Below are 19,337 nucleotides of genomic sequence, written 5' to 3'. Positions count from 1 at the left end.
CGCCAATGTGTGCAGGGTTCAGGAGGGTAAATTGGGGTGCTAGCTCAAGCAGGCAATTTACCTCGGGCAGTGCAAACGCGCGGACCGTGCTGGGAAAGAGGCGCGCATAAAAACGGCAGTATAAAAAAACGCTCAGTGAGAGAGGGCTGTATCTCAGTAGAACGGCTCCAAATAAGCAACAAAGTCAGTTAAGTGCCTATTGTGCTCTCCGTGTTGTTCTCCATCGTTGTTCTACTAAGCTGCGGACGCTTGGTGATAACGTAATACGACGTGAAGACGTATGTACAAGAGGCAACCGTACTCAGGCCCAGTTGAGATTGCCGAGTGTGAGGGGGGCGGGGGGGGGGGGGGGCGGCACACAATCGTACTTGAGTACGGTACAGGGCGACTTTGCCTAGTGTGAGTGCGCCCTGAATAAGGAGGTATTGACGTCAGCTAGAAGCCATCAATGCTACTGAATCTGTTCTCACAACGCATCGACTCAGACTCACCTCGGGCTCCAAAATCTTCGCTGTCAGAACAGTTAGGATGTTCATAGAACCAAGGGCCAGGCTCTACATACTCTGAGCCAGTGGTCCCAGAAAGTGTTTTAAGAGTTCACTTGAAGAGTTGACTACCTGTAAATCACACGTTCCTTTTCTCCTCTCACTGTAGGACCACACAACCTTCTGCCCCAGTGAGTTTATTCTTATGCTTGATTATTATCAGTGCGAAACATAAATATTTCATTTAATTAATGTATTTTTGCTTAAAATATTATTCCACTGTAAACATCATTTCGATGTCAATATTATATTTTCCCAAAACAATTTCCTGTTAATCTGATGTGTTGATGGAACCAATATCTTGGGGATAAAATGAGTATAGAGTTGAATTATTTGAATGGTTGGTTTTTAAGTTTTAGTTAATGTTTACTTAGCTATGTTTATTCCAACAGCTAACTGCCCTACTGCACCAGAACCTCAAGGTAGGGATGCATTATCGTCACCAACTCCACAAATGGCAACATGCAAACCTATTGTCTTCTGTCTGAGTTATCTGGTAGATTACGAATGTCTACAATATATATATAGAATCAAACTAGGCCATATGTGGTCGGTATTTGTTTTTATTTTAAATGTTTTTTCTTTTTATACTGAACTTTGGTTGTTAATGTTGTTTGGTCATCTAATGTGTTGACCTGAAGTATTTTAAGGGCTGTACAATTAACTTGACCTGTCAGTATTGTACTACTACAGCTAAAATTATAAAATGAATATAGTTCAATTATTTGAATATTTACTTTTCAAGTTTTAGTTATTGTTTTCCTTGCATGTTTATTTCAACAGCTAACTTCACTCCTGCACCAGAACCTCCAGGTAGGAATGTATTATTTTTATCAACTCCACAAATGGCAACATGTGAACCTAATGTGGTCATAATTTGTTTATGTTTTGAATGTTTTCCCTTTTTCTACTGAACTTTGCTTGTTTTTGTTGTTTGGTCATCTAATGTTTAACTCAAGTATTTTGAGGGATGTACAATTAACTTGACCAGTCAGAATTGTACTTCTACAGCTAATCCCACCGACAAATCTTAAACTAATTGTTTGTCAGAAACTTTCATTTCATGAGCAAATGTTTTTTTCATGGATACAATCGTTTGCTGTTGATTATTATTCTTCTCTATGGCGGTCAAAGCAGTATAGTATATAAATATCCCTGAATTCCAAAGTAAAACTTTGATTCACCTCGTTAAATCTGAATAATCTGTAGTGTTTGCCAAACCTAAACCAAGATATTCAACACCCAAATCGGTAGATTAATTTGAAATATAGTCAGCAATTTCACAGACATCATATGGAGTTAAGCAACCCTGTTGGGGGTGGCTGAGTGTGTTAGCCATTAGTGTGTGGTCTAACTATGCGCTGATTCAGATTCAGACGCTTTGCCAATCACCCTTCAATGTATTTCTGCTTGTAGAACGCATTGACCCCATAAACAACAGCAGCCTGGCTCTGGCTGTAGACTTGACTCCAGGGGGCATTGCATGGACTGTGGTCGGGACTGTTGGGGTCATTGCGATGGTCATTGCGGTGGTCATTGCGGTGGTCTGCTGCAGAAAGAAAGAAAACAGGTATTACAAACAACGTTTTTGATTACAGTCAAATGTCCTCATTGTCGCAGGCTCAGCCAGTAATTATGAACCTTCCTCCCCCAATCAATCAATGTGCAATTCAGTAATACGCTGCTGGCTAAACAATATTTTCACTTATATCGCCATATTTTGTTAGCCTGGTACTACCAGACTCTCGCACTACATTTCATTTGTGCAGAGAGTCTGGACCTACTCAATTGACAAATGTTAACTCACTTGAAGGCGGGTCTGTTGAAGTTTAAAACTATTGGATCTGCCCAGTGCCACTCAGGATCTGCCAAAACCAATCACTAGCGTTGCGCGCAGGCTGTAAGCAAACCAAACACTGTGCGTGAGGATGTCCGTCTAAGAGAGCTGACTTTAACGTCATTGTTCTCAACCGCTCCGTCTGTTCGCTGTTTGGACGCAGAAAATTTGGACAGAGAAATCCCACTAACATACCGCAGACCCAGACGTAGTACTGATTGAAATTCAAATTGAGCGGAAGTACTAACATTTTGCCTCTTTACTGTGAATCTAATGTGTGTGATTGTAAGCCTACATATATTCTTCTGGATGTTCAGTGTGGCTGTTTGAAACCCATATTATGAGGGGTCGAACAATATTATTGTGCTCTAGTGCATTGAAGAATCTTCAGCAGTTGATTACTGAATTGAATATGGATTAAACACCCGATAGAGCCAAGGACTACATATTGTAGTGAAATGTATGCACAGAGCGAACGATAGAAAGATCAACAATAGGCTGATGTGGTCTGACTGGTTACTGTTGATTTACTGTTGAAGCAGATTCTGTTGATAGTAGGACTTTGCCACGCAATGTCTTATGGATAACATAGTAAACGGTAACTTGAGATTATTGTGCACCACACAATTTTTGAATAAATTATTATTTTTCATAGATTTTTTTTCCTTAGAATTATACATTTTGATATGGTTTAAATATTTACCTGATGGTTATTCATGATGATGCCATTTTTTCACTTTCTAATGATACAGTTTGTTCGAGCGGTTCAAGAGAGCGTGTTCTTCCAACGAACCACAAAGCGGAAGGGGAGCAGATGGAAGACCAGAAGATACACCGATGCTAGACGTTTAGACACGAGACAAGGTCGAGCTCTATTGGCTGTGGAAGCTGGCAGACTCTTAATGCTGTACCAGAGTGTGCACTTTGGAGTGATTTTGGTCCAGGAACACAGAAACAGGATCATGTATAAATCTGAATAGCATGAATAGTATAAATCTATACAAATATGAATATTATATTATTATATACTAGACAAAGTATTATTATTATTATTATTATTAAGTGGAGTGAGTTAGAATGTTCAAATGAAAACAATAATATAAATCCAGTGGTTGTGATTGCTGATCAACATGGGAGGCATATGTACTGAAGCTGTGGAAGCTCTTCATGCTGCACCAGGGTGTGCACTTTGGAGTCACGTGCATATAAATGAATATTATTATCGAATTGAATTTTGTACTCGATACTCCTCTTTCTCACACTCTCTCTCTCTTTCTCTCGAATATTGCATTTAATTTACGACCATGGACTTTTAAAAAAATCTATACAGTATATGTTATACAAAAATTCTAAAATATATTTCAAACTCAATATACCCAACTATATATTTTAACAGGATCAAGATAATCAACCTTATTAGATATAAATACATGTTATTCTCCTGTCTCTTTGATTTCTGGATGGATTATGTATACGGTTATGGGTTCAGCATGGGCTGTGTTCTTGAGACATTGGCAAGGTGGCGTTTCTTTAAACTTCCGATGTGGCGTGATGATGACTCATAGAAGGGAAGTTACTAACCACAGAAACGTCAGCATGTGGTTCAACTCTGATTGTTCTTTGCTTCATAAATAAATTGGCTTGACTTGTATTGCAAATGATCTCAGTCTTGCACTTCTTACAATCTCTGCACAATATACAATGTTATGAACAACGAAACACATGACTACATTAATACATTTAAGTAAGGAAGATTAGTTGGTATAGTGCAAACAATAAATAATTAAGATTGATCATTTGAAATGTTTAACAAGACATTTAAATTGAATAGGCCATGTTAATAATATTTTGAGTATTTTGTGACTATGAGCAACAATGTTAGCCTGAAATCCATACGAAAGTCATGCTAAATGGTCAATGTTCAGATGACTTAATGCAGAAGGGTCAATATTACGTCAATAGTATGATGTAGCAGGCCTTTTCCTCTTCTTTCCTGAGCGGAACCGTCGCTGCCGAAAAAGTTGAAAATTGTTCAACTTTCTGACGGTGGCGAACGCTCCAACTGAACGGACGGATCCACAATGCATTGCGCGTCCGTCCCCATTCAAAGTCAATGGGCAACGGTCAACTGACGGAGGTAGTGGGCACGGGGCGTCGCAGAAAGTTGAAAAATTTTCAACTTTTTCGGCAGCGACGGTTCCGTCATCCAATCAGATCGCGTATGCAAATTTAAGCACTGTGACGCGACTCGGGCTCTGACGATACTGGAAAGCGGGAAAGCGGGTAATCTTGCATCGCAACAAGCAGGAAGAAGCGGGAAGAACCCGGCGAAGCGATTTGATTGGCTGACGGATGCCTCTGCAAAGACTACTCCCCCATCCGTCAGCCACGCCTTCCCACGTCCGTTGACTGACGGTGCAGTGGGCACGAGGCGTGAGCGGCTCTCTGAGCGGCTCTCTGAGCGGCTCTCTGAGCGGCTCTCTGAGCGGCTCTCTGAGCGGCTCTCTGAGCGGCTCTCTGAGCGGCTCTCTGAGCGGCTCTCTGAGCGGCTCTCTGAGCGGCTCTCTGAGCGGCTCTCTGAGCGGCTCTCTGAGCGGCTCTCTGAGCGGCTAGGTGGGGTGGACAACACCATATAAGGTTGTATGATTTTGTAGACAAGTTAAAGTCTAGAAACATGGTCACTTTGTTTTGCCATTTCCGCTAAAGCCAAGACAGACCAAAAGTTTACCTCGGTGAACTTGTAGGCATGGCTTATTTACCATTCCGCCCACTTCCTAGTTTCACTTGTCGTGTTCTTAACATGCTTCATGATTCTCCTGACCCACCAAACCACAAAACGCGAGCTCGTAAACCTTGTGTCTCTGTCAGAATAAACAACGAGTTGAACATTTACCACTCTCCTAGTCATACCTAGCCCGAGACGACCTACCACTTGGATCGAATTCGTCATCTTGAACTTGTCAGAATGGACCTTTCTTTAGGCCGGAGGAAAGTTTTTTTATTTCTATCTGCCTTATTGACCGCTGGTAAGTGTTGTAGCGTGGTATATATTTGGAGTGAGAGCGTGTATTTATTTGAAAGGATAGTTTTGATTAAGTTTATTTAGTGAAACACACTTTTAAAGCGAGACTAACTAATTCCATCATGCGACTGTTCCTGAATCCTGAATAGCAAGTCTGGCGGCTGGCGTCGGAGGATTCAGGAAGTCTCGCATTCCATCAGACACAGACAACAGGCCTACGTGCATGCGAGGTCTACGCGACTCGCATCAAATTCAAAAGAACTTTATTTTTCCGTTATGAACTTCTCATGTGGAGGAGCAGCAGCATGTGTCCATACCCAACAGTGCATACAATAAAAAAACACGCGAGAAATAAATAAATAAATAATTAAAAAAGATTCCAGAGAGGATACAGTACAAAGAGGGGTTCAGCCATTCAAAAGTCTTATGGATGCCGGGACAAAGCTTGCCAGGGCTACTTGTCCTTACTATAGGGCCCCTGTGTCTGTGGCCTGATGGTAAGAGGCAATAGGCCTACTGGCTGTGTGTGTGTGTGTGATGTCCAAGGTGATTTGTGTTGCTTTTTGCTTAGTCCTTTTGTCGTATATATTGATGAGTGATTCCTGCTGTTATACCAATTATTTTGCTGTTCAGTTTGATGATTCTGTTTAGTGGGTTCCTGTTGATGTTGGACAGTGCTCCAAACCAGGAAGTGATGTTAAAGGTGATTATGGATTCAATGAAGCATCTGTCGAATTCCTATGAGAACGTATTGATGGACCTGGAGTTTGCAGAGTTTGCGAAGGAAGGAGAGACGTTAGGGGACCTTGGAGTGGATGGTATCACTATTTGTTTTGAAGTTGAGTTAGTGGTCGGTTGTTGTCCCAAGGCATCTATGTGTCTACCCTTTCGATCGGCTGGGGCCTTACGGAAGTCTATTATTAGTTATTTTGTCTTGGTGATGCTGAGATCAAGGCAGTTCCGCCTGCACCAGTCTGAAAAGGTGGCCAGCTCAGACTGTAACTGGTGTGATGAGTTGGTGGAGTCCACGATGGCAGGGTCGTCAGAATGCTTGATGTATGTAATGTCTGGGTTTGTGCTTCTGCAGTCGTTGGTGTAGAACAGTAAGCTCCGTGCAGCATCGTAGTGTGGCGTCGTCTACCACTCTGTGACGTTTGTATGAAAACTGAAGCAGGTCAGTGTACACTTACTGACCTCTGCCTGTAGTTGTGTGAGAATTAGCCTCTCAAAGTCTTTCATGACCAGGGATGTTAAGGCCACAGGTCGGCAGTCATTATCACAGGTGGGTTTACTACTCTATAGGCCTACCTATACCTATTGTTTATATCCGATGGAATGTTGACACACCGCTACGTAGACAGGTTTACAAAGATACTACTGAATCAAAATCTGAATCAGAATTGCTTTTATTACATCCTTACTTACATCTTATTTTAAGAGTTAAATTCTTGGGCTTGATTCCTCTACAGCCAAATAGCAGCAACAGTACAAGATAAAGTATATATAGGCCTACAAATTTAAATACGTAGAAAATAAGTTGCGGCATCGATAAATAATAATAAAATAAATAGACAGTAGTATTAATAAGGGAAACTTAAACAGTTTGAGTAAGTTAAATAATAAAAACATAGGTGTAGTAAAGTGTAAGTGTGTTCTCGAGGTTATTACTAGTTATAATGTGGTCCTACTTATATCATTATGGCTGTGTTTGACAGGAATGACTATATATATATATATAAGGAAGTGTCATGTGATGGAGTTATCTGTACTGTGATCCCCTTGATTCGTACTGTCTGTATGCGGTGGCACATAGAGAAGGTGTCCGGTATAGAAGGTGATCAGGGCCTCCAATCCGGATCCAGGGGCTTCGTTGACAGTAGAGGACGGTCAGCTGACGGCTCGCTCTTAGTTTTTCTCTCCCTCAACTTCTAATTTATTGACGGTCCCTAAGTGGAACCAAGGGGTTCCAAGGGGTTCCACTTAGGGACCGTCAATAAATTACAGTTTGAGTGACACAAAATCGTTGTAATTTACATTGTGTGTGACTTGCTCATATTAGAGACAATCATCCCTCTTGCTCCACTTGCTGATTTGAGTAACTCTGTCTCCACCAGTTTGGTGTTTAATAAGTTCTGGTGGCCCCGTTTTCTGTTGATCAACAGTTCTGCAGGTGACTTCCTGTGAGCCAATGGTGTGGCTCACAGGAAGGGCTAGATATTGTTTCCCGAGTCCATATGAGGTTTAGGAATCTGTTTGTTTTAACAAATTCAGCTTAGGATCTACAGCTAAATTGAGGTCCAGTGTCTTGTTTGCCAGGCTCGTAAAGAAAGACTTGGTGTGGGGAATCACGGCAGAGGCTTTGGTGTCCTTCAGTTACGCAATTTCCGGTCCGTGCCATGAATAGAGGAAGAGGTATATTAGCACTTTGTTGCAAATGTTACTCAATGGCATGCGTGGTAAGCGCACTCAAGGGTTCCACAAAGTAAAGCATTTGGTACGAGAGGACTTTAGCATTGTCTATTCTGCATTCCCGTCTGGTTATAGACCGATTCTTGAGGGTCAACTGTGAATGCTCCGGCATAATGTCCCAACGTTGCAGAGAGTAACAGGTTGTCAGGTCTGTGGGAAAGTTCAACGAAGCCCACTGACTGCACAGAGGCTGAGTCACCGATCACCAGGTTTAAGGTGTGGCTCACACTGGATTTCCTTCCTTTGTGTCCAGCACTCTCTGATGTACACCCTGATGTTTCCCCTGCAGGTGGCTTTCTTTGTGATTTGTTTGGCCACGACAGTCAGAGATGTTTACTTTGAGTTATTCTAGATGCTTATGAAAGTATCATGCGTGTCTTTCAAAGTTGTGTCATGGACGAAAACAACAACCCACAGAATGCTCCCCAACATCTTTCTACTGTTTACCACATGCTTGACAATGGATTACTGCCAAGTGTGGTTTTTTGTCAGGTATACAGTCAATTATGACAGCCAAATACTTAACTCTATGAATGGCCTCCGAATGCTTCCGTTCAGCCTGACTAAAAACATGAGTTATTGTGGTTCTTTTTTTGTGATTCTTGGCCAAGCCTTATAAAGGAGCATCCTTTTATTAGGCTTTGCCAAGAATTCAAACTAGGCCAATTCATAATCAACCTCCTAATATGTATTGGCTTCATTAGAATTGTTTTGAGCCTGGCTGTCTTTTTTTTTTCTTAGCCTTATTTAAAAAAATGGTTTCATTGATTATTTGGTAGGCCTATCGTTTAATGTTTGTCAGTGTCAGATCTACATCTTTCTCTTCATTACCACGTGTTCATTCAGGTTAATTTCTTCAAGGATAAGATAAAATAATGATTGTACAAAGGTTCATATTGATGTCTCTATATTCTTTGTTATAGATACAGTTAGACACCCTTTCTCTTTCATCTACAGTTGGCGTATTTGGTGACCCGTGCAAAGTCACCCATCAGGGCAAAGCAACGACGTACAACATCTTAAACCCTACCGGCAATGCAGAGTGTGAATACAGCTGGGCTGATTCTAATGTAAGTTAAACATTTATTATGGTGGATTACTGGATTACTGAATGATTGTGATTGATATTAAAATGAGCAGCTGAATATTTTATTCAATGAGTTTAATAGCCTACTGTTTTAGTGGCATTATGTTGCACATTAGGGTTATGTTGCACTTCTCCAAAGCATTGATTTATTGGCCATTTCTAGCAGCAACGTTGTACTTCAATTTGACACGGAGTGACATACAGGCCGACGCCATTTTCAATTCTGGGATGGCTACAGTATAGTGCAGTGTTTCCCCTAGGATGGAGTTGCAGCAGCGGAGGTGGAATGTTATGTTTTTCGCGCGCACATTTTTTTGTGTACTCGCAAAGCGCACCCTGCCGGGAGGTTTCTATGTGTCTGCTGGCAACATACATACAGTACATTTGTGCACAGTAATGAGCAGGGGAAATAAGGAGAGATTGAACATATTACAAGTATAATCTTTAAAACCATTATTTACATTTATTTAACAACAAATATTTGATATCAACAACCACCCTATACATTAAGATCCCCTAACCCAAATACTACAACAATCGAAAAGGTCTGTGCCTCAAACCAATGCATCTTCCCACTCCCTCCCCTCTCCCCATCACAAAGGTTGTAGTAGGACCATAAATAGGCCATGCCTCTTATTGAACAAGTTTTGGGGCTCTAGAGTCAATAATGGCGACGCTACTGAAAATGTTGCTAAAAAATATGCATATTGACATTTTTGCTAAAGAGAAATTTCTTAAAAATAAGTAGAGATATATTTTTCAAAACATAAGGTTGCAGTAAGACCAGAAAGAGCCCATGCATATGGAAAACGTTTTAGGGATCTAGAGTCAATAATGGCAACGCTATTGAAATTGTTCCTAAATAAAAAATCTTAAAAAATAAGAGATATATTTTTCTAAACTAAAGGTTGTAGTAGGACGATGAAGAGGCCATGCCTCTAGGGAACAAGTTTTGGGGCTCTAGAGTCAATAATGGCGACGCTATTGAAATTTTACTATTGTGGTCGTTTTCAGTTTTACACCTTGCAGACGGTCCCTAAGCTCGCGGCTGAAAGCCGACTGCTCGTAGAAGCCATGCAATTCAGTTTTGCACTTTGCAGACGGTCCCTAAGCTCGCGGCTGAAAGCCGACTGCTCGTAGAAGCCAATGCAATTCACCGTTCGCTAAAGACGGCTCGTTTGGAAGAAAACTGTTGTAGCTGGTTCTCTGGGTTACTACACTCAATTGTGTCGCAACGATGTTTCACTGATGATCTATTGAACGAATCTGCGGAAGTTCCACCATGAAGCTCCTCTCCTCTTGTTAAAAAAAAGAAATTCAGCAGCGGCGGTCTATGGCGACACATTAGTGCCATAATTCACTAATGTGATAAAAGATGCATTCGGGCGTATTATATTATTCCACACGCGTAGATATTAACTGCGAGCGCGCAAGTGATCTCTGCGCGCGCGCAAATTACCTCTGCGCGCGCAAAACTATGGCAAGCCGAGTGTGCCACAATTCGACTTCAATTAAACGCGTTCTGAAACGCCAGCACGCGTGCCCAGAACGCGTTTTGGTTTTCCAGAACGCGTTCCGGCGTTTCAGCGCGCGCGCCCAGAACGCGTTCCGGCGTTTCAGCGCGCGCGCCCAGAACGCGTTCTGGCATTTCAGCGCGCGCGCCAAGAACGCGTTCCGGCATTTCTGCGCGCGCGCTCAGAACGCATATTAACAGCACGCGTGCTGTTAATATGCTAATGCGCTCCTCCCCTCAATTTTCTCAGCCAATAGATTTGAGCCGTTTTCACCTAATCATATGCTAGGGCAAACACACAGACAACATCAGTCGAGACCAGAGCTCTTCTTTCGCGAATCTTTTCTGTTGTGTCGTTCTTAAAGTCGAAAGATGTTAAGATGTTTCAAATTAGGTGGTTAATGTGGAGGTGGTGAACACTACAAGTACATACACTTTGACTATACACTATCTAAGCTACTTGACCGAACATTGTGTATGGTAAGTGCCGTGGCAACTATGATAACATAATTAAAAAATACTTTTATTTATAGCGTATCGTTTATTACATTTATTTATTACAGCATTACATGAGTCAGCTTATTCGTCTTCTGAGTACAATAAAAACAATAAAAGAGTTCAGAAGTTAGAGTTAAAATTCCATTAGAAGTAAATAAGTCTGTCTGAAGCCCTGTTGTTACACAGGGCTGGCTGCAGCTTTTTTCTCCTTTACTGTTTTTTGACTTGTATAACAGTGTGGTCTTCTGTCAGTTGTACCTGTGTGGCCACATGCTGCTCTGGGTGTAGTAGTACCAGATAGGTTAAATGTAGAGAAAGAATTTCCACAACGGCTTAATAAAGTACACTATTATTGTATTTTTTCTATTACATTTTATATATTCTATATATTGTGGCAACCCGCTCCTTAAATGAGCCGGGTTACCGGTACAAACGACGCGTTTGGTGAAGGTTAAAGCCATTGCGGGCATTTATTCACAAACACTTCAATCAACCAGGGTTCTCACGGTCTCTAGGGCCTCCGTGGGCCTCTAGCTGCACGAGGACCCGAGCGCTTCCTTCTTCCTCCCGTGCTGTGCCGTGCTGTCCAAGTGTCAGCCCTTTTATATCTCCTCTGCCACCGGCCAGGTGTCCCCCAATCACCCTGATTGGGGTGCCGAAAGGGCTGCTCTCTCTCGCCGGCTGGTGGGTGGGGGTGGTACACCCCGTCCTCTACGGTACCCCGGGCCCGTCCAGGCCGAGGACCACGTGGCGGGATGCCACAATATATATATAGTTTTTTCTATCTGTCTCATTCCAACTGATGAAGTGAATTATACCTCGTCTTATAGGCTACTACCACGTACAGGCTAAAACCTGCAACTGCATGTTAATACTTCAGACTGACTTATTTACTTCTAATGGAATTTTAACTCTAACTTCTGAACTCTTTTATTGTTTTTATTGTACTCAGAAGACGAATAAGCTGACTCATGTAATGCTGTAATAAATAAATGTAATAAACGATACGCTATAAATAAAAGTATTTTTTAATTATGTTATCATAGTTGCCACGGCACTTACCATACACAATGTTCGGTCAAGTAGCTTAGATAGTGTATAGTCAAAGTGTATGTACTTGTAGTGTTCACCACCTCCACATTAACCACCTAATTTGAAACATCTTAACATCTTTCGACTTTAAGAACGACACAACAGAAAAGATTCGCGAAAGAAGAGCTCTGGTCTCGACTGATGTTGTCTGTGTGTTTGCCCTAGCATATGATTAGGTGAAAACGGCTCAAATCTATTGGCTGAGATTTGAGCCGAAAAAAATTTGAGGGGAGGAGCGCATTAGCATATTAACAGCACGCGTGCTGTTAATATGCTAATATGCGTTCTGAGCGCGCGCGCAGAAATGCCGGAACGCGTTCTTGGCACGCGCACTGAAATGCCAGAACGCGTTCTGGGCGCGCGCGCTGAAACGCCAGAACGCGTTCTGGAAAACCAAAACACGTTCTGGGCACGCGTGCTGGCGTTTCAGAACGCGTTTAATTGAAGTCGAATTGTGGCACACTCGGCTTGCCATACAAAACAGCGTCTCGCGCGCGCAAATGACCTCAGCGCGCGCAAAACAGCCTCTCGCGCGTAACAGCCTCTTGCGAAAGATGTTTTTACGCTCGCTCGAATTTAATTTTGGCACTATGGGGGAGGGAACCAAGGCAGGGTGGGCTTTCCTATGATTGGCCGTTTCTGAAGCGCGATATTTGATTGACAGCCCTCCTCAGCCTTCCTCTCATTCAATTCTGAATTGTACAGTAAATGGCTGAAACGATAGTTACGTATTGTAACTCTAGATTCTATGAGTATAGGCGCAGCCTTTTAAGGCTATCGCTATTGGGTTATCCCTAGGCGTGAGCCGTAGCACTGAAAAATGTGTAATCCCCGACCACCAACAGCGTAGGCCTCAATTACGTCCGCGTGCGGCGTGCCTCAACGACGTCCGCATTTCGCAGATATAGTCGGGCGCCGGCAGACGTTCTGCTCCCAATAAACAGCTTTTCTTCAGCTATTTAAAGGACAATGAGGCCGACACTTAAAAGGCTGCGCCTATACTCATAGAATCTGGAGTTACAATACGTAACTATCGTTTCAGCCATTTACTGTACAATTCAGAATTGAATGAGAGGAGGGCTGAGGAGGGCTGTCAATCAAATATCGCGCTTCAGAAACGGCCAATCATAGGAAAGCCCGCCCTGCCTTGGTTCCCTCCCCCATAGTGCCAAAATTAAATTCGAGCGAGCGTAAAAACATCTTGCGCGAGAGGCTGTTACGCGCGAGAGGCTGTTTTGCGCGCGCTGAGGTAATTTGCGCGCGCGAGAGGCTGTTTTGCGCGCGCAGAGGTTATTTGCGCGCGCGCAGAGATCATTTTCGCGCTCGCAGTTAATATCTACGCGTGGGGAATAATATAATACGCCCGAATGCATCTTTTATCACATTAGTGAATTATGGCACTAATGTGTCGCCATAGCGGTCCTATTTCAGCAGTGGCGTACCGCCGCTGCTAAGTGCATATAGGGGAAACACTGTTCTTATGGCACGTTTCCACCGGCGGGTTCGGTTCAGTATGAATAGGTGCGGTACGGTTCGCGTTTCCACCGCCAAATGTGGGCGGGGTCCGGACTAAGCAGTGATTAGCCATATTTATCTCTCAGTGCTCCTCCGTTGGGGTAGCCTACCAAGAAGGTGGAAAGGAAACGATGGAAACGCGCCGTATTAGATGATTTGGCAAAGGACCACGCAATACTTAGGAGAACAAATAAGATGTTTTTGTGATGTGTTTTTGTTTAACTTTTAGGTAAATTAAGGTGTATCAATGTGTGTGTCAATCATGTCTAAAAGTCCTACACGTTCCTCCTGTACGCTTGAACTACAGGGCACTGTACTGGCAACTGACGGAGATCCCAATAATGGAAATATATCCTCATCTGACTCCTTCCTCACGTTGCCTGGATGCCTGAAGAAAGTTTGTGTTACAATTGTTTGCCATCCGAAGGTAAGAGAACCTCAGTACTTGACCTCCATTCAGATAGGAAGCCCTGTGCATTGTTGTCATTTCTGAATGTTTTCTGTAGCTGGAACTGACCCAATCTCCGCACAGTGTTTAAATAGGCCTATGTCAGTTCTGAACCTTTCGTGAGTCTGATTTCCAAACATTGGCATCATATCTTCACAACATAGCCACTATATCAGGATTATTCCTTGTTTCATGAGTAGCCTATTCTTTAAAATAAGAAATAGATTTGTGATATTGCTACTTCTGTGTAACCATGGACCAACCTGGTCCTCCGAGCTCAGGTTTCTCTCTGCAGGTTTAGCAGGCTATTGTTGAAAAGTAGGATGTAAGGCTATGTTATCGCAAGTAAAATAAATGTTGAACATCGCTATTGTTACATTGTGGTCCAAAAGATGACTTGACACTTAACCACTTCCACCCAAGCATTTTGTTATTTATTATCTCCTCAAACAAAAGGTCAATCATTAATAGCCCCTTTAATATAAGGGCCAGTCTGATACCCAATCTTTGGCTTGGTGACTGGTTAACAACACCCGTTTTGTCCAAGTGAAAGCAGGAACAAGAAATGTTTCTTTTGCAATTGCAATACTTACTAAAGAGGTATTGACGTCAGCTAGAAGCCATCAATGCTATTGAATCGGTTCTACAACTTCCAAATTGCAACACTACCAAATGGAAGATACATCTGTGAGTCAGTGGTTCAAGAAAGTGTTTTAAGAGTTGACTTGAAGAGTTTACTTCCTGTAAATCCCATGTTCCTTTTCTCCTCTCATTGTAGCACCACACAACCTGCTGCCCCAGTGAGTTTATTTTTTATACTTGATGTATTTGATATATATTATCAGCAATAAACATAAATATTTAATTTTGAATTCATGTATTTTTGCTTAAAATATTATTCCAATGTCAACATTATTTCAATGTAAAACAAAATTATATTTTCCCAAAATAATTTCCTGTTAATCTGATGTGTTGATGGAACCAATATCTTGGGGATAACATTAGTATAGAGTTGAATTATATGAATGGTTGGTTTTAAGTTTTAGTTAATGTTTACTTTGCATGTTCATTCCAACAGCTGACTGCCCTACTGCACCAGAACCTCAAGGTAGGGATGCATTACTTTCACCAACTCCACAAATGGCAACATGCAAACCTATTGTCTTCTGTCTTAGTTATCTGGTAGATTACGAATGCCTACAATTAATCTATAGAATTAGACTACGCCAAATGTGGTCGTTATTTATTTTAAATGTTTTCTCTTTTTCTACTGAACTTTGGTTGTTCTTGTTGTTTGGTCATCTAATGTGAAGTCTTTTGAGGGCAGTACAATTAACTTGACCTGTCAGTATTGTACTTTTACAGCTATTCCCGCCTACAAATCTGAAACTAATTGTTGGTCAGAAACTTTCATTTCATGAGCAAATGTTTTCATTCTGGATCAAATTTTTTGCTTTGTATAGTATATAAACCCTGAATTCCAAAGTAACTCATAGATTTACCTCGTAAAATTAGAACAATCTTTAGTGTTTGCCAAACCTGAACCAAGATATTCAACACCCAAATCGGTAGATTAATTTGAAATATAGTCAGCAATTACACAGATGGTCATATGGGTTCAACAGAGTTAAGCAAACCCTGTTGGGGGAGGCTGAGTGTGTTAGCCATTAGTGTGTGGTCTAACTATGCGTTGATTCAGATTCAGACGCTTTGCCAATCACCCTTCAATGTATTTCTGCTTGTAGAACACATTGACCCCATAATCAACAGCAGCCTGGCTCTGGCTGTATTCTGGACACCGGAGGGCATTGCAGGGATTGTGGTCGCGACTGTCATGGTCATTGCGGTGGTCATTGCGTTTGAAAAGAAAAGAAAGAAAAAGGGGTATTGCAAACAACATTTTTGATTACAGTCAAATGTCCTCATTGTCGCAGCCAGTAATTAGGAACCATCTTCACCCAATCAATCCATGTGCACTTCAGTAATACACTGTTGGCTAAACATTATTTTCACTTAGATCGCAACATTTTGTCGCTCTTTACTGTGAATCTAATGTGTGTGTTTGTAGGCCTACATCTATTCTTCTGGATGTTCAGTGTGGCTGTTTGAAACCCATATTATGAGGGGTCGAACAATATTATGGTGCTCTTGTGCATTGAAGACTCTTTAGCCTACAGTTGATTACTAATTGAATTAATTGAATTTTAAACACCCAATAGAGGCAAGGCCTACATAGTTTAGTGAAGTGTATGCACAGAGCGAACGATAGAAAGATAATCAATAGGCTGATGTGGTCTGACTGGTTACTGTTCATTTACTGTTGAAGCAGATTCTGTTGATACTAAGGCTTTGCCACACAATGTCTTATGGATATCATAGTAAACTGTAATTCGAGATTATTGTGCGCCACAGAATTTTTTAATGAATTATTCCTTTAAAATAAGAGATATTTTTTCCTTCAAATTATACATTTTGATATGGTTGAAATATTTACATGCAGTTTATTTGTGATGATGCCCTTTATTCACTTTCCAATAATACAGTTGGTTGGAGCGGTTCAATGGAGCGGGTTCTTCAAACGAACCACAAAGCGGAAGTGGAGCAGATGGAAGACCAGAGGTTATACCGATGCTAGACGTTTAGACACGTGACAAGGTCGAGTTCTATTGGCTGTGGAAGCTGGCAGACTCTTAATGCTGTACCAGAGTGTGCACTTTGGAGTGATTTTGGTCCAGTAACACAGAAACGGTATCATGTATAAATCTGAATAGGCTGAATATTATAAATCTATAAAAATATGAATATTATATTATTATATACTAGACAAAGTATTATTATTATTATTATTATTATTATTATTATTATGATGATGAGGCTGGTCAAGTGGAGTGAGTTAGAATGTTCAAATGATAACAATATTATAAACCCAGTCTAGAACTGTGATTGATGATCAACATGGGAGGCATATATAATGATGTGGAAGCTGTGGAAGCTCTTCATGCTGTACCAGGGTGTGCACTTTGGAGTCACGTGCATATGAATGAATCTTATTTTCGAATTGAATTTTGTACTCGATACTCCTCTCTTTCTCTCACTCTCTCTCTTTCTCTCGAATATTGCATTTAATTTACGACTATGGACTTAAAAAAAATCAATATATACAGTATCTATAAGTTATACAAAAATTCTACAATATATTTCAAACTCTATATACTCACATATATATATATTTTAACAGGATCAAGACAATCAACCCTATTAGATATAAATGCATGTTATTCTCCTGTCTCTTTGATTTCTGGATGGATTATGTATACGGTTAAGGGTTCAGCATGGGCTGTGTTCTTGAGACATTGGCAAGGGGGCGTTTCTTTAATCTTCCGATGTGGCGTGATGATGACTCACAGAAGGGAATTTACTAACCACCGCAATCTAACGTCAGCATGCGGTTCAACTCTGATTGTTCTTTGCTTCATAAATAAATTGGCTTGACTTGTATTGCAAATAATCTCAGTCTTGCACTTCTTACAATCTCTGAATCCTGAAATTCACACTTAAAGCAAAGTTGACTGTATAGGTTTGATGTCAGAGAGATAGTAGGCCTACAGTGAGCCAAACGCTGTCTACTGCCGCCCCTCGTGGAGAGAGATGGTACTGACGCTGATTATTATCATTGTTTTGCTGTCATAGATAAATATAGCTTTAACAGCGATGCTATAACATAATATAATATCGCTCTCGCCCCCTCTTCTCTGTCTATTTCTCTCAAGCCTCCACACAGACACGCAGACAAACATGCATCAGCGCGAGCGCGCACACACACGACACACACACACGCTCACAATAGTAATGTAATAATGATGTAATTATTTCTATCTATGCTACTTCTGATGCGATGTTTCAATCTCACAACATTGGATCAATGGTTATGAATGGTTTCTTCTCCACATAATGGAAAACACCATTTAAGGTTTTATGATTTTGTAGATTAGTTAAAGACTAAACATTGCCACTTTGCCATTTCCGCTTAAGCCAAGAAAGACCGGGGGTTTACCTGGGTAAAAAAATTTGGCGTGGCTTATTCACCATTCTGCCCACTTACTCTGTTCACCTGTTCACAGAACACCAGCTCGTTTACCTTGTGTCTCTGTTAGAATAAACCACCTGTGGAACATTTACCACTCTCCGAGTCATATCTAGCCCGAGATTACCATACCACAAAGGATCTAATTTGGAGTCGGAATGAAGTTGCTTTTTTTATTAATTCCAGCCTTATTTACCGGTAAGTGTTGTAGCTTGGACTGTATTTGGAGTGAGAGCGTGTGGGCCGGTAGGCCTATCTATTTGAAAGGATCGTTTTTTAAACGACGCATTTATTGAGCGTACCACCATAAACGTAACGCGCCTAACCTGCCGCTTGATCATTGTGTGTCACAAAAATGGTTCAACGCGCCTAACGATTTCAACCCGACATTTTTTAATACATGTGTAACTTTGTACACATTTGTTACTTCGGCCTACTCTGCTAAATATATATGATCGATTTCTCCTCAGATTAGGCAAAATGTTGTAGCGTGGTCTATTTGGAGTGAGAGCGTGTGGGCCGGTATCTATTTGGATAGTTTCGATCAATAAACACATTTATTGATCGAACCACACTTATTACGACTATTATGTGTGTTCCTGAAGAAGCCAGCCTTCCTAGTCGGAAGTTGGGAAATCGGCAACTAAATACAATTCTTGCTAACCCTATTGAATAATTATTAGTAGCCTAACTCCATATTGGAGGACAAATAAATAAATAATTAAAAAATATTCCAGGTATTAAACGATACAGTTCAAAGAGGGGTTCAGCCATTCAAAAGTCTTATGGATGCCGGGTCAAAGCTCGACAGGGCTACTTGTCCTTATAGGTACTCTGTATCTGTGGCCTGAGGGTAAGAGGCAATATTGCCTGGCTGTGTAGAGTGTGTGTGATGTCCAAGGTGATTTGTGTTGCTTTTTGCTTAGTCCTTTTGTCGTATATTGAAGAGTGATTCCTGCTGTTGTCCAATGATTTTGCTGCTCAGTTTGATGATTCTAGTAGGCTAAGGGAAGTGATGTTAAAGGTGATGGTGAGGTATGGATTAAATTACAAATATGTGGAATGCTTTCACAACGGGTTGATGGACCTGGAATTTGCAGAGTTTGCGAAGGAAAACGAGACGTTGCTGGAACTTGGAGGTATCACAATTTGTTTTGAAGTTGAGTTTGTGGTCGATTGTTGTCCCAAGGCATCTATATGTGTCTACCCTTTCTATCGGCTGGGGCC

At 41.3% G+C, this 19,337-nt stretch overlaps 2 long non-coding RNA genes across 3 annotated transcripts in view; one reads left to right on the top strand and one right to left on the bottom strand.

Annotated features, from left to right (window-relative positions):
• LOC132461082 (uncharacterized) overlaps positions 1-16,188 on the bottom strand; it is a 67,585-nt gene extending 51,397 nt beyond the window's left edge. Inside the window, exon 1 of the long non-coding RNA XR_009526508.1 lies at positions 15,857-16,188. This is a non-coding gene — a long non-coding RNA (uncharacterized LOC132461082). The remainder of the gene's footprint in view (positions 1-15,856) is intronic.
• On the top strand, positions 487-3,622 carry LOC132461077 (uncharacterized). Of its 2 annotated transcripts, XR_009526503.1 has the most exons (5): positions 487-676; positions 938-967; positions 1,329-1,358; positions 1,962-2,115; positions 3,135-3,622. It is a non-coding gene; the product is annotated as an uncharacterized LOC132461077 (long non-coding RNA). The 2 variants fall into 2 exon arrangements; XR_009526504.1 differs by lacking the exon at positions 938-967 and having other exon boundaries at positions 491-676.
• Positions 16,189-19,337: the final 3,149 nt, after the last annotated feature.

The sequence above is a fragment of the Gadus macrocephalus genome, chromosome 7 (assembly GCF_031168955.1).
Source record: "Gadus macrocephalus chromosome 7, ASM3116895v1".
NCBI classification, from domain to species: domain Eukaryota; kingdom Metazoa; phylum Chordata; class Actinopteri; order Gadiformes; family Gadidae; genus Gadus; species Gadus macrocephalus.
This window is presented reverse-complemented; position numbering and strand designations above follow the sequence as displayed.